This window comes from Talpa occidentalis, unplaced genomic scaffold, assembly GCF_014898055.3.
Source record: "Talpa occidentalis isolate TD23 unplaced genomic scaffold, MPIMG_talOcc4v2.1 talOcc4.16, whole genome shotgun sequence".
NCBI classification, from domain to species: domain Eukaryota; kingdom Metazoa; phylum Chordata; class Mammalia; order Eulipotyphla; family Talpidae; genus Talpa; species Talpa occidentalis.
In genome coordinates this window covers 49,647,486-49,663,853 of record NW_023601653.1, presented here as the reverse complement: position 1 = coordinate 49,663,853, position 16,368 = coordinate 49,647,486, and the positions used below count along the sequence as shown (strand labels likewise).

General features: G+C 37.8%; 1 protein-coding gene across 1 annotated transcript in view; it reads left to right on the top strand.

The window, feature by feature from the left end:
• CCDC91 (coiled-coil domain containing 91) overlaps positions 1–16,368 on the top strand; it is a 274,863-nt gene that overhangs the window by 28,879 nt on the left and 229,616 nt on the right. The window lies entirely within an intron of this gene.

The window sequence follows — 16,368 nt, the reverse complement described above, 5'->3', positions numbered from 1 at the left end:
CTGTTTCTCTGCAGTATTTAACCTGCTGTTATTGTCATCCTATGCACTTTTTATTTCAGGAGTTCACCTCTCTAGGTTCCATTTGAGTTTTTCCATGTCTTCCATATTTCTCTTCATCAAGATCAAGGCCATTTTTTCTTCTAAAACATATGAAATATGTTTATAATAGCTGTTTTCATGTCTGTGTCTGCTAATTCCATCATCTCTTCCATTTCTACATTTTCCTCCTGGTTATGGGTCATATTTTCCTGATTTTTTTTTTTAAATGCCTGCTGATTCTTGATTGGTTTAAGACATTCTGAATTTTGTTGATTGCTGAATTTTGTTGTATTATTTCAAAGAGAGCTGTATTTTATTCTGTCTCTTATTTGTGTTGCTTGGGATCATTTGGCTTATTTTGAGGTATATCTTAAATATTTGTTGTGTGTCCAGAACAACTTGTTGTTTAGGTCTAACTCAGCCCTCGGGATATTTCACTGGAACACTGTAGGCATTGAGAGGTTTATCCACACTGTGTAGTAGACGCCTAGGAACAGACTTGTCAACTGTGTGCACTCCAAGTGTTGTTGTGTCTGCTCACTTTTGTTTTTGCTCTCCTGGTCTTGTGTAACTGTCTTTCATGGGTACGGGTGAGTATTCAGCCCAAGACTTGAGCAGGCCTTTATGTCTCTGGAATTCTTACTCTGTAGTCCTCTCCTCTCAAGGTCTTGGCCCTGCCAGTTCCCATTGCTTTGTAAACTTCTAGCTCTGTCCCCTCAACTCATTGAGAGGGGGTTTTGGTTGGAGGTTCCCCTACTATGCACTCTGGCTTGGCAGCTGACTCGAGACTGAAAGCTGGACAATTACATTGCTTTCCATATTTGTTTCCTTTCTCTCAGGAATCATAATTCTATGCTACCTATTGTACAATAGGTTTTACATACTTCATTCAGATTTGTAATTGTTTTAGTTGGGAGATTAAATCTGGTCTCCATGTCTCCATTTTGACTGGAAGTAGAATATTCTCTGTATACAGTAGCTTAAACATTCCTCTTAGATTGGTAAGAGTGGGTTGTAGTGAAGATGATTGTGAATATACTAATGGTGATATGTAGGAAATTGTTACTTTTCATTTATTCCTTTTATCTTATTATTTATACTTTATGAATATATTTATATCAATGCATACATGTACATCTATATGCACAAAATGTATATATAAATCTATGTTTTATAATGCATCTACCTTATAAAAAGTAAAGTTTCTACTTTTTAGCTGTTACTAAATATTTGCATGAAACTTAATATTCCCTGAATATGCAAACTATTGTTAGTAGTTTCCTGTATCCTGCACAAGCCACTTCTTACCCTTAGTCAACCTGGAGAAGCCTAACACTTCTCATTTTTCTATCTTTATAGATCATTGTACTCAGCAGCTGTTTAGAAAAGTTATTTTTCCATAATGTGGAGGATTTTGGTGTATAAATTCTGCTGTTTGCTTAATTAGAGATTCCTAGTATAGTTACACGGTTTCCCTGTTTATTCAATAAATCTAATCTGATCCTTTTTCTGATCTGTATTTTTTCAGATGAGGTAACAGTCTCAGAGCTTTACATCCTTGACATTTTCCTTTTCATTGTGTCGAGACAATATTTTATCAGATAGATATAATTGTAGTTGATGGCTCTTAATGTTCTGGTCTTTAGGATTCATGCATGTTATACCAAGTACCATCATTAACATAAACTCGGTCTCTGAAGGAGCAGGACTATAGATATGTGCAATTTAAAATGTTTCTTTTGGAAACTATCTATTTTTCCATTCTTTCTTTATTTCTTCTGGAAATTGTATGTGTTCTTCAGTGTTATGGAAGCTTTGACAAGCTGAGCTTTGCCAGTCTATCCAAGGGAAAAGTCAGCACCTTATCCAGAGCCAAAGTAGAGGGGAAAAAAGCCCCAATTTTGATGGCATTGTGTCAGGAAATTGAAAGCATGGTGAAGAATATGTATGCAGAGAAATGCAAACTTGTAGCCCTTGTATGCTGCTGGGTTTTTATTGTGTGTTTTACAAAAATGTCTTTGTAGGGACAATATAATGTAGTCCCTGACTAAAAATGAAAATATTGTTTTCCCCCTTACTTATTTAAAGGAATGGGAGGAGTTCTTGTGATGTGGACAGGCAAGATGAACCTTGTATTTTCTATTACTATATCTAGTCCCTATCTGATATTTCTTCCTGTACAGTCTTTACCCTAGGTGATGCTGTGTGCTACACCATGTGGGTGTTGGTGTCACTTGACTTCCTGCATTGAGGCAGCACAACCTCCAGTGTCAGCTGCTGCTACATGCCACTCATCTTATCCCGTGTTATCCTGGCTTCATTTTTATGCCTTCCTTTTTCGAAATTTACTTCTCTGGTACACCATTTTCCTAAGGTATTACTATGTAATTTAATTTAGCCTTATGTATTAATGATGGTGCTACTGACAGTGGGGGGAGTTTTGACATTTAAATTGATAATTCCTGGAGTGCATTTCAATAATATTGTGGTGTTAAACTCTTTGAACTAGAGTTTTTAATTTTGAGAGTCAAATTTTAAGCTTCATCTAGATTTTTACTGTCAGTAAAGAAATGTCTTCTTAGAAAAATCAAGTAGTCTCTTAAAATTGTAAAGCTCTGCTTGAAGAAAATGATTTCTCTTGAAACTCAGGCCAGGGAGGCTGCCTCTCTTCTTGGCACTCCAGATCAGGTATGTTTGTGGATGGTCTTCTGGTCCCAGAAGGAGAGCCTGGAACTGGGGCCTTCACTTGGGGAGTCCTTATATGCCTCACAAATTAGTGACCAGAACCGCTTCATTTTGTGCCCATGTGGTTTCCGCGGGTGGTTTGTTGTTTTAAAAACTGTTTCGAAGAAGTGCATTTTTTTCCTGGCAATCATGTGTATCCTGTGTAAGTATTTTTCATTATTAATAATTTTGAGAAGAACCAACTCCAGGTCATAATGCAGTTGGCTAGAGTCATGGGGTTTTATCCAGAGTCATCCCATATGATTTGTGTCTGCTTTGCCAAAATCTACTAATTTGAGGTTCCCAAAGGGCAGAGTAATGGTTTCCTCTCCTGTTTCTCACTGTCACCAACCTGTTTTTAGAAATTATTTCTATCAGTTTTGTGTGAGTCAGCAGTCTTTAAGAGAAACCCATGAAACATTTCGATTGCATTTCTTCTAGCCCTGAGTCCTGGTTTTCCTTCTAGGGTGTATTTCCCCCTCTCCTACTCTGTGTAGAAGCTGCCATTTCTGATGGAGACTTGAGTTCCAAAGTTCTCCTTGTACTTTGATCCATCGTCTTCCTCATTTTAGGTTTAGTGGTTAGAACTCTTGTTTTTAATTGAATTTCAAAGTGGTGACGTTCCTGTCATTTTTCCGTGCCCTTGTCCAATGCTGAGGGTATGCTTCTGTAGGTACACTGCAGCCTTTTAATAGTGAATTTGGGTTTAAAGAGGAATTAAATTCTTGAGTTATTTCAGAATTCTAGCTTTATGCTACTTATATTTCTGACCACATTGAAGTTTGTTGAAGTGAAGTTTTTTTTTTGTTTTAATTAATTTATTTTCTGAAAGTGAAGATTTGTAGGGAAGCTTCATGTGTCATCAGCTTGTAGTCTTGGAAGGTATCTTTAGGATCTTACTAGCCCAGAGTCACAACTTCATCTTGTTAACAGTGAATATAATTTACAATGAGGAGTTAACCAGAGAGAAGTCTTCAAGATCTCTGGTCTGAACTTTCTAATTTACAGAGGAGGAAACTGAAGCCTAGATAGGTGAGGGGACACTGTGATAATAGTAATTTAGTGGAAGAGGTAGAACTGGAGTCCAGTGTTCTTTCTACTGCCTTGGAAATCCCCAACAAAGGTACATTTTAAGCAGAGAATATATTAAGGTTCTGGTTTTAAAGTACCCAAAATAAATTTCATTTTTGTGATATAAATTTGAGAGATAGGAGAGAGCTTAAAAATTCATTCTGTATTTTCTCTTTTGATCCATAAGACAGTACAGGTCTTCTCTGGAGTTAGCATTTGGTTATTTGGAAATTGGTCCTTCCTTTGCTCATACCCATTCTTCATTGTATTAAAGTAATTCTAAGTTATGTCCCCAAAGCTAGGAAAGCTTGCAAACAAGAGCCTCTTCTGTTGGCTACTGTTGGTGGCCTATTAAGCATCACTAACCCATGTGATTGACCATCTGTCCTTACAGTCTCTTAATTTCTTCTTCCACCAGTGACCTAATCCCAGTGCTTTCTCTGTCTTGAATAACATTTTATCTGTTCCCACCCTTGTGTACTTTTTTGTTATGATCTTTAAGACATCGTTCTCTATATTTATAATCATTCTTTTTAAATTTATTTTACTATTTTTCCCCACCTGTCCCCTGAATAATAATGGTTTCCTATATAGTCTTCTTAGTCTAATTAAAACAACAACAACACTTCAATATTTAGAATAGTTCTAAGTTTACAGAACGATTGTGAATCTAATAGAGAGTTCTTTCATATCCCACACTCAGTTTTTCTTATTAGTATCTTATGTTAGTAGGGTATGTTTGCTAAGCTGTATGAACCTACATTCATACCAAACTATTGACTAGAGCCCTTGCTTTGCTCAGATTTCAGTTTTTATTGATTGTCCTTTTTCTCTTCTAGCCTCCACGGAGACCACAATATGTTTAGGGCCATTTGCCCTTAGGCCACTGGAAGTGACTTGTAGTCCTCCAGGGTGACTTTGCTTCCTTGGCTGAGATGGTTCTCCCGCCCTTCCTTCCCCATTGTACTCTTTAGAAGAAAGGCTCTCGCTGCAGCCCGCATGTAGGGCTGTGAGCTCCATCCTTCTGAGTGTAGAGTATCTGCATACATTATTTGGAATCTACCCATATCTTCCCCATTTGTTTATGTATACAATCATTTATTATTAGTATGGTGTGTGGTTATTTTTTTCTACTTTATTTGGCCAAATTTTTAAATTGCTCTGTGTATATTGATGATTTCTAAATATGTTTATTCTAGCAAGTCTATCCCACATCTCTTTTAGAAAGGACTCTTTCTACTCACTCTCCTGTTAGACACTTTCTCTTTGGTTTTCTTTTGTTGAAACCTGGAACTAAATGTATTATAATGTCTAAGTTCAAACTAATCATGACTAATCTCCTTCATTTTATGCCTCATTTCTTCTGTCCAAACTTGCCTTTCACCTGGCTCAAGCTAGAAACCAGTGAAATCCTTTAGTTTTCCCTTTCCTTTTTCCTGCCATCTCAGTAGCTCTCATTTGGGTTACATTTGTTTGCTGCATTAATTTCCCTTTAACTAGCTTCTTTTACTTTTGCGTCATGGCCCACATTGCCATACAGCCCTCTTTCTGAAATGCATGTCACTTCTTCAAAATATTCCTTGTTTCATATCCCTTCTCACAATCCTTCAGTGAGTTCTGTCTCTGATGTAATTTGATTTGGATTTTTGGCAAGTTGATTAGGATCTCTTGACATATGATAAGGATCTTTTCTGGGTGAAAGTGACTATATCCAAGCAGGCATCCAAGGCCAGGGCAGGCCACGCTCACAGGAAAGTGCATCTCCGACTCTCCATTTTAGAACAGGGACCTTCCTTCAATAAAGACTGCTTGAAACTGGGAGAATGCTCCCTGCACAGCCAGAGGTGAACTGAAGGCCCCCACAAGCCTGGTCCCGCCTGGCAGGGGGTTGGAGCCCAGAGGGGAATCCAGTGATTTGGAGCCCAGAGTACAATCCAGCCGCCCCACCTCCAGGGAAGTCTGTGGGATTTCAAGACACACCTTTGGAATTAAACAAACACAAAAGGAGGAGATATTCTGTGACAGCGACCATTAATATACTCCAAGTACCACTGCCTTACTGGACTTCTGGCATAACAGTATTTGACTCGATTGAACCACCAGTTTCTGAAATCCCAGAAAGAGCACACCAAAAAGATGCCGGTACCAGTACCAGCGACACAGTGTCCCAATGCATAGGGCAAATTAGAAAACAGGCAGCAGGGAGAAGAAAAACTACATGTAACCTAGCAACTCCTCAGGAAGAAGACATACCACAAAAAGAAAACCACCCACCAGATTGCAATGACAGTGACTTGGAAGATCTTCTGAGCCTTCCAGAAAGAGAATTTAAAATTGCTGTGGACCTCCCCTGGTGGTGCAGCGGTTGAGCACTGGGCTGCGAAGCTGCCCACAGCCTCTGCAGTGCCGGTTCGATCCCCAGCTGCCAGCGAGGGTCCCTCATGGCGCAACAGACGTCTCCTGCCATGCCCGCTGCTCCCTTCAGCAGTGTATCTGTTCTGTTCCCTGCTCTGCTCTCATGAATTCTCTCACCCTCCCATGCTTCTGACTGTACCCAGTGCTTGTATAAATAAATAAATAATTTTTTAAAAAAAATAGTCATTTGCCTTGATATCAACCTTCATATCTAATCCATTAACAAAGTCTATTAATTCTATTAAAAAAAATTGCCATGATGAAAAAACTGACAGAAGTCATTAAGGAAAACAATGCTCAGAAGAATGAAATTGAGTCCCTAAAGAGGGAAAGGAAGGAAATGCAGGAGATCAAAGGATTAACGGAAGTGCTAAAGAATGCTGGGAAAAGCAGTGATAGCATAATAGAAGAACGAATAAGCACTGTCGAAGACACAAAAATAAAAAGAACCAAAACAGAAAAGGAAAGAGAAGTACGAATGAAAAAGACTGAAGAAAGACTTGGGGAACTATCTGACTCCATGAGGAAAGGAAATATAAGAGTGATAGGAATCCCAGAAGGAATGGAGAGAGACCTAGGAATAGAGAAAATATTCAAGGAAATAATTGAAGAGAACTTCCCAAATGTGAAGAAGGAGCTGAAAATAGACATACAAGAAGCAAGAAGAACACCAAACTTCCATTATGAAAGGAACAATACAGGAAGACACATAATAGTAAAGCTCCCAAGAATCCAAGACAAGGAAAAAATAATGAAGCTGACAAGAGGGAAGAAACAGATAGCATACAAAGGAAAACCAATCAGACTGATATCAGACTTCTCCGAAGAAACACTAAGGGCAAGGAGAGAGTGGAGAGACATAGTAAACAGACTCCAAGACAACAAATGCCAACCAAGGATACTCTTTCCTGCAAAGCTTTCCTCCCTCTATGTGAAAGAATAAGGACCTTCCCAGACAAACAGAAACTCTGGAATTTCATTACAACTAAACCCCCACTACAAAAAACACTACAAGGAGTCCTAAAGCCAGAACCAACAGAGGAATGAATAACAATGAAACAAGGCCAAAAAAGAGAAGTTATTGAAAGAATAAATAAATAAAATCAGAGGAAAGACAAACACAATGGCAAATACAGACGCTAGCATGTCAATATTAACTCTAAATGTAAATGTACTAAACTCTTCAATAAAAAGACAGAGTTACAGGCTGGATTAAGAAACAAAACCCAACCTTTTGCTGTCTCCAGGAAACACATTTAACTACAAAAGATAAAAACAGACTCAAAGTTAAAGGATGAAAAACAATTCTACAAGCAAATGGACCAAAAAAGAAGGCAGAAACAGCTATACTTATATCAGATAAAACAGATTTCAAACTCAAAAATGTAAAAAGAGACCCCAAAGGTCACTACATTATGATCAAAGGGACAATACTTCAAGAATAATACTCATTAACATATACTCACCAAATGAAGGAGCACCAAAATATATCAGACAACTGTTATCATCTCTGAAAACAAACATCAGAGAAAACACATATGTAGTAGGAGACTTCAACGCACCACTATCAACAATGGATAGATCAATGAGACAAAAAATAAGTAAGGACACTAAAGCTCTAAATAAGGATCTAGAGCTCTTGGGCTTAACAGACATCTATAGAACACTAAACCCCCAAAAAATTCTGAGTACACATTTTTCTCAAGCGCACATGGATCATTCTCCAGGATCGATCACATACTGAGACACAAGACAAACATCAACAGATACATCAAGATTGAAATCATTCCAACCATCTTCTCTGACCATGAAGGCATCAAACTAGAAATAAACCATAAAAAGAAACAAGGAACTCTCCTACCTCATGGAGATCGAAAGCCACACTATTAGAAGACCACTGGGCTAATGAGAAGATCAAGGAAGAAATTAAAAAATACTTTGAGTTGAATGACAAGGAGGACGCCAATTTCCCAAAGGTATGGGGCGTAGCAAAAGCAGTAATAAGAGGAAAATATATAGCAATAGAGGCTCACATCAAGAAACAAGTAAGAACTCAAAGAAACAACCTAATCTCAAAGCTCAACGAACTAGAAAAAGAACAACAAAAAACCCCCAAAACCAGCAGAAGAAAAGAAAGAATAAAAATCAAAGCAGAAATAAATGAAATTGAAACTAAAAAAACAATCCAAAAGATCAATGAAACAAAAAGCTGGTTCTTCGAAAAAATAAATAGACAAGCCCCTAGCCAGGCTCACAAAGGAAAAATGGGAGAAAGCACAAATAGGATCACAAATGAAAGATGAGAAATCATAACAGACACAGCAGAAATCAAAAGAATAATCAGAAACTACTATGAACAGTTATATGCAAACAAGTTCAACAATCTAGAAGAGTTGGACAAATTCCTACAACTCTACAATCACCCAAAGCTAGATAAGAAGAAATAGAACACCTAAACAGACCAATTCCAAGCAGCAAAATTGAAATGGTAATCTAAAACCTCCTCCAAAACAAAAGCCCAGGACCAGATGGATTTACAGATGAATTCTACCAAACATTCAGAGAAGAATTAGTGCCTATCCTTCACAAACTCTTTCAAAAATTTGAGAAGGAAGGTATAATACCAAACACGTTCTATGAAGCCAACATTACACTAATACCAAAACTGAACAAGGACAACACAAAAAAAGAAGACTACAGGCCAATCTCTCTAATGAACATGGATGCAAAAATCCTCAATAAAATTTTAGCTATCAGAATCCAACAAAGTATCCATAGGATAATTCACCATGACCAAGTAGGATTTATTCCAGGAACACAAGGATGGTTCAACATCTGAAAATCAATCCATGTTATCCAACACATCAGCAAAAAGAAATATAAAGACCATATGATAATATCAATAGATGCTGAGAAAGTTTTCGACAAAGTACAACACCCATTTATGATAAAGACCCTTGAAATTCTTGGTATACAAGGAACATACCTCAACATCATAAAGGCCATATTTGACAAGCCCATAGCCAGTATCATTCTCAATGACAAAAAGCTGAAAGCATTTCCATTAAGATCTGGAACAAGAAAAGGATGTCCACTCTCTCCACTGCTTTTCAATATACTGGAAGTCTTAGCCAGAGCAATAAGACAAGAGAAAGACATACAAGGAATCCAAATAGGGAAGGAAGAAGTTAAACTATCACTATTTGTAGATGGTATGATAATATACACAGATAACCCCAAAAACTCCACAGAAAAACTAATTAAACTAATAAATCAGTTTACTAAAGTGGCAGGATCCAAAATCAACACGCAAAAATCAGTAGTCTTCCTATACACAAACAATAAATCTGAAGAAGAAGAAATAAAAAAAATCCCTTTTTGTTATGGAAACAAAAAAAAAATCAAATACTTGGGAATAAACCTAACAAAAGAGATAAAGTACCTATACAAAGAAAACTATAAAACACTGTTAAAAGAAATAGAAGAAGACAGAAAGAAATGGAAAGACATCTCCTGCTCATGGATTGGAAGAATTAATATTATTAAAATGGCCATCCTACCAAAAGTAATTTACAGATTCAATGCTATTCCAATAAAAAATTCAATGACATTCTTCAAAGAAATAGAACAATTATTGATGAAATTCATATGGAATCACCAAAATCCCAAATAGCCAAAGCTCTCCTGAAAAAAAAAAGAAGGGAATGGAGGCATCATACTCCCAGACTTCAAACTATACTACAAAGCCATAATCATCAAAACTGCATGGTATTGGAACAAGAACAGACGGATCAATGGAACCGAATAGAAGATCCAGAAATAAACCCACAGATTTATGGTCAACTAATATTTGACAAAGGAGCAAAGAATATGCAATGGAGCAAAAAAAGTTTGTTCAATAAATGGTGCTGGGAAAACTGGGTCACTACATGCAAAAGAATGAAGCTTGACTACTACCTCACACCATGCACAAAAACCAACTCAAAATGGATTAAAGAATTAGACATAAGACCTTAAACCATGAAATATATAGAAGGAAATATAGGTGAAACACTACATGACATGCACCTCAAAGATATCTTTACAGACACATCACCCAAAGCAGTGATAGTGAAGGCAAAGATAAACAGCTGGGGCTATATCAAATTAAAGAGTTTCTGCACAGCAAAAGAGACAATAACCAAAAAGAAAGAGAAACCTCACCGACTGGGAGAACATTTTTGCACACAACACTAATGATAAAGGACTGATCACAAAAATCTACAAAGAGCTGATGAGACTCAACAAAGACAAAGAAAATAGTCCTGTCAAAAAATGGGCAGAAGAGCTAAAAAGAAACTTCTCCAAAGAGGAAATGCAAATAGCCAACAGGCATATGAAAAAATCTTCAACATCACTTGTAATCAGGGAAATGCAAATCAATACTACAATGAAATCCCATCTTACACCAGTGGGAATGGCACATATTAGAAAAACTAGCAACAACAAATGTTGGCGAGGTTGTGGAGAAAAAGGAACTCTCCTGCATTGCTGGTGGTAGTGTAAACTATTCCAACCACTATGGAGAGCTGTGTGGAGATTTCTTGACCCACTAAAAATAGAGCTTCCATATGATCCAGCCATTGCACTCCTAGGTATTTACCCAAATGACACAGAAACATTAATTCCAAAGGGCATCCCTATGTTTATAGCAGCACTATTTACTATAGCTAAGCTATGGAAACAACCCAAATGCCCACAAATAAATGATTGGATCAAGAAGATGTGGTGCATATACACAGTGGAATATTACTCAGCAATCAAAGATAAACACAAGCAATTTGCAGCAACATGGAAGGAGCTAGAAGGGATCATGCTCAGCGAAATAAGTCAGAAAGAAAAAGAAAAATACCGGATGATCTCACTCTTAGCAGGAATATAGAAAACCTAAATAAGGGACCAGGAAAAAGACTTTTAATACAAAGTAAAAATCAAAATCAACAAGCAACTATAAACCAGAGACACATTACAGGGTGAGGGCCAGGGGAGGGTCAGGGAGAGGAAGGACTAGGGTCAAAATAAGGGGGGGGGGTGCAATTGTATGGGGAATATAACCAAAATGAAAATGCATACATTGTGCAAAAATGAAAAATGATGTAAGAATTATATAAAATATTAAAAAAAGTGACTATATCTAAAGAGTTCAAGTATGTGTCTTGACAGAGTAAGACTTGGCAAAACGTAATTTTAAATTATGACTCTTCACACTTTCCAATCTCCTTAGTGTGACCCTTCCTACTGTGGCTCCTAGCCACTTAGTCAGCAGCTTCAGTAGTGGCTGTTTCCACTGCATTGTCCAGTTATTGTCCACATTATATATTGTATTCCATTGAGTGGGCATAATATTGACTCTTAGTTTTATTCACTATTAGGACAAAACTGGGTACTAGATTTTGATGTTTTTGAAGTGTTACTGTTATAGCACATCAGTGTTGCTGTGTGACAGTCGTTTCTTGAAGTCAGAAGGAATAAATAGCTGCCTATAAAGAAGCATGTGGCTCATTTCTATAGAGAATTGCATATGAGCTATACTGTTGATAATGGTAGTATTTGATGTTATATTCTTTTTGAGAAACTTATGCCATTATTTATTCAATTTGTAGTACCTAGGACTAGGTTAGGTTTGATTCCTAACCTAGAAAGAACTCTTACATTAGAGTTCCAAGGTGAGCCTGTGTGAGTACTTAATTTAATGTTGAAAAGTACATCATGGATACTAGGGACTTTGAAAAATTCTCAAGAATTGGAGCTCTCCGGTGAACTACTTCACTTTACTAGTGTAGAAGAATTTTTTTTTTTAAAGATTTATTTATTTATACAAGCACTGGGTACAGTCAGAAGCACGGGAGGGTAAGAGAATTCACCAGAGCCAGAGCGGCGAGCAGAACAGGCAGACTGACGAAGTACACTGCTGAGGGGAGCAGCGGGCGCAGCATGAGAGGTCTGTCCCACCATGTGGGACCCTTGCCGGTGGCCGGGGATCGAACTGGCTCTGCAGAGGCTGTGGGCAGCTTTGCAGCCTAGCGCTCAACTGCTGTGCCACGGGGAGGCTCAGTGCAGAAGAATTTTAATAATACTTTTCTATGTCATAATTTTGGGTTTTGGACGTATGAATTGTGAGAAAGAAATCCTGTCATTGTGTATTGGAATACAGTGGGGCTTCAAAATGCAAATAAAATATTTTAGCATGTATATGCCAGGTAAAATTTTCAATGGACTTTCCATTGGGTACAAACTTGTGAGGCCAAATAATGTAATTTTATAGTTGCAGACAAGCTCCTTATGACTTACATTTGGTATAGTTAACTTAAAGTGGGAAATCAGTAGCTGATTAAACAAATAGGTAAAGAAATATTTTTGTACATCTTTAGAACAGTTTGTTCCTGTTCACCCATGACAGATTGTTTTGGGAGTAGAGTTCTAAGATGATACCAGCTTTGCTGAAAATCTAGTGGATTTTTAAAAATATATTTTTCATTGACATGTATTTCAAGATCTAGGATGTCTTCATTTTTAAAAAGATTTCCCAAGAAAAACTGAATGAGTAATTTCATATTGTTAATTGTATTTAAATACAGGTTATGTTTTCTTGTTTTTGTTCTTCTAATTAATCTGAGAATTTTGGGAAAGGAACATTACAAAACTGTTAGGGTAATCAAGTTTAGAAAGGTCTAGGTGAAGTTATTGTCTCTTTTTTTGCTTTTAGTGGTATTTTTCATATTTTTTGAATATATTATCTTTCAGCGTGCATTATTCTTATTTATATGAGTGGCTGGAAGATGTCACATGTAATTTGAGGTCTACATCTGTTTTTTTTTGTTAAGTGACTCTGATCCAGGCTCAGCTATCTTCAATGGTGATTTTCCCAGCTGTAAATTGGGAACTTGGCATTGAAAACCATGTGGTTTATGTAAGTAGAACTCAGATTGTGATGTTTTCTGTCACTTCATAATTCTAATTTTAGAGTTTTAATTTTTAAAGCAGAATAATTCACTCCAGGAAAGTGCAAAATCTGTGATTTTCCATACATTGCCAGGAATATTGATGGTCAATGGTTTGACTTAAACAGAATATTCATTAGAAGTATGTTTGGTGGAGCCTTTTACTCACCCACTCATAGAATTGTAACCATGAATTTTCTGTCATTTATAACACTACAGGAGATCCTTTCTACCTTCATTCCCAAATTTCCTGGAAAGAGATGTTTATGGAGTTTTCCTGCACTGGTAATCAAAAGGGAAGAGTGGGGGATAAGAATAAAGTATGAGCCACTTACTGCTCTCTGCCTTGAAAACGTTTTTTACTTTTCAGGATGAATATTGGTCTGACTTGCACAGGCATTTCAATTTGAATTGTAGATACCAGAAGTCTTTTCTCGTATTCTTTTCTTTTCCCTTTTTTTTTTTTTTAAAGATTTATTTATTTATTTGTACAAGCACTGGGTACAGTCAGAAGCATGGGAGGGTGAGAGAATTCACCAGAGCCAGAGCGGGGAGCAGAACAGGCAGAAGGACCGAAGTACACTGCTGAGGGGAGCAGCTGGCAGCAGGAGAGGTCTGCTTGCCATGTGGGACCCTCAACTGGTGGCCGGGGATCTAACTGGCGCTGCAGAGGTTGCGGGCATCTTTGCAACCCAGCGCACAACTGCTGCGCCACCAGGGGAGGCCCTTGTATTCTTTTCTTATATAATACCATCTACGGGGTTGTAAATGCCTTGTGAGTAAAGGTCACTATATTCATCTTTGTATTTTGTTATTCTTAGCTCCTCACATTGTAAAGTCCATAGAGGAAGGATAATGGGTTTGTTGTATTAAATTGGTTTGACTTGAATTACACAGGAGAAATTAGGCATATGAAAGAACAGGGCTAAACTGAGAGAAGTTAAGTCTTGTGGACACTCTTAATATCTTGTTTAAGTAACTAAGAATGACAATATTTTGTTGACATTTAAAATCCTAGTCAGAAATTTTAGCATGTCCTTATTCCACTACCAGCTAGTAATTCCAGTTTCAGTAAGCTGCTCTGTGTAATAATTCTGGTTGTTAAAAAAGTACTATTATTTTGTTTCTGGGGATAACTCTCATGAATTAATCTTAGAGTAACAGTTTTTCCCTCATCATTCTGTCCCCTCAATAAAAAAATTAATGTGTAACTGCATGTGTTGTGAAATGTGCAGGTCAGAGGCACATAGCTTGTTGAGTATGATTATAACTGTATTCCAATCAAAATATAGGACTTTTCCATTCACTCCAGAAACTTTTGTAGTTCATCTTGTAGTAACTATCACTTCCTATCACCCTCCCCACCCTGATCCAAATTCTTTGATTTTTACTACACAGATTAATTTCACCTGCTTTGAACTTCCTGTAAATGGAACTATGTAGTATGCATTTTCTGTGAGTAGCTTAATTTGCCAAAAATAATGTCTTGGATTTATTATATTATTGTGGAATTACTGAAGTCTTTTTGACATATAACATACAATTTGTACCTTTACCATGTTCAAGTATAGACTTCATGGCATGAGGGTGATGACATCATTGTGCTGCCATCACTACCAGCCACAGAACACTCTTCATCTGGCAAAACTGAAATTTCATCTTTACTTCTTAAGAAATATTTTTAAAAATGAGCTTATTTAGCAATCCAGTTGGGCCTGGTAATTGTGAAGATTATGAAAAAGTATTTGGCCAGGGTGGGTAATCATAAAATGATGTGAACATAGCTCAGGAAATAATGTGTGTTTATCACCCAGTCCTTTGGTCATGAGCTCACAATTTTTCTATGTGCCTATGTTTTCTGATTGGAACTCCTCATGGACTTCCTAAAATCCTACCTTAAGCCATTACCTTCCATTTCTGGTTTCAGTTTCTTTTTAAGTGTAGTGAAACAGTAGGAAAAGATGCACTAAGTTTTTATGAATAGTTTTGTCTCTTGATAGTATTTTTTTTCTTAAAGATTTATTTATTTATTTATACAAGCACTGGGTACAGTCAGAAGCGCGGAGGGGGGGCGGGGGAGAATTCACCAGAGCCAGAGTGGGGAGCAGAACAGGCAGAAGGACCGAAGTACACTGCTGAGGGGAGCAGTGGGCAGAAGGAGAGGTCTGCGTGCCATGTGGGACCCTCGCCCGACAGCTGGGGATTGAACCGGCACTGCAGAGGCTGCGGGCAGCTTCACAGCCCAGCGCTCAACCGCTGCGCCACCAGGGGAGGCCCTTGATAGTGTTTTTTTAAAAGCAGCTGGTTTATCAAGTTTATATACTCAGTATATTCATGGAAATAGCTACTTTAAGCTTATACAGATTTTTAGAAATATCTCATCAAACTATTTTTATATTAACACATAAAACTAAGGTAAAGATATTTGGGACCAAAAATGGCTGAAACTTGATAGTGTCCAGTTCATCACTATGCAGATGGAAGAACAAGTGCTGGTCATGACCTATAACTTCCACTTTGTGATCCTTCCCACAGTGAGAATCAAGGTCATGAGGAGGAGATCGATATAGGGCACAGCTGGGCTCATCTCTTCTGCATCCTCACAGCTAGATTGCAGCAGAGCAGAGTGAAAATCATCTGACAGAAGAGCAGGTGACTGCAGTACACACTAGGAATAATGTCCAGAGGAGAGGGACCCTGGTGAGCAGCAGAACAGACCCAACAAATGGCCTACTTGGCTGGGTTCCAGGGCCTGGGAGGCACAGAAAGCTATAGAATCGATATGCCCAACTTCCAGGTGCAGCACCCTTCATAGACCTGGGTGCACCCCAAGTGAAATAAATCAGAAGGAAAAAGACAAACACTGGATGGTGTCAATTCTTCGTGGAAAATATGGAGAGACCAAACTAAGGGTCACATAAACTAGTCACAAACCCTAGAATACTGACTGTAGAACTGAGGCTACCATGGGGTGTGGGGTTGGAATGGTGGTGTAGTGGACAGTGGTGGACAATGGGTGTCTTGGTGGTGGGGTGAGGTGTGGTATCAACACGTGAAAGGGGGGATACCGTACCTCTAAAACCAATGTTATCTCAACAGCAACAATGAATTCATGGGCTTGCTGGCTTATTTCATAGTT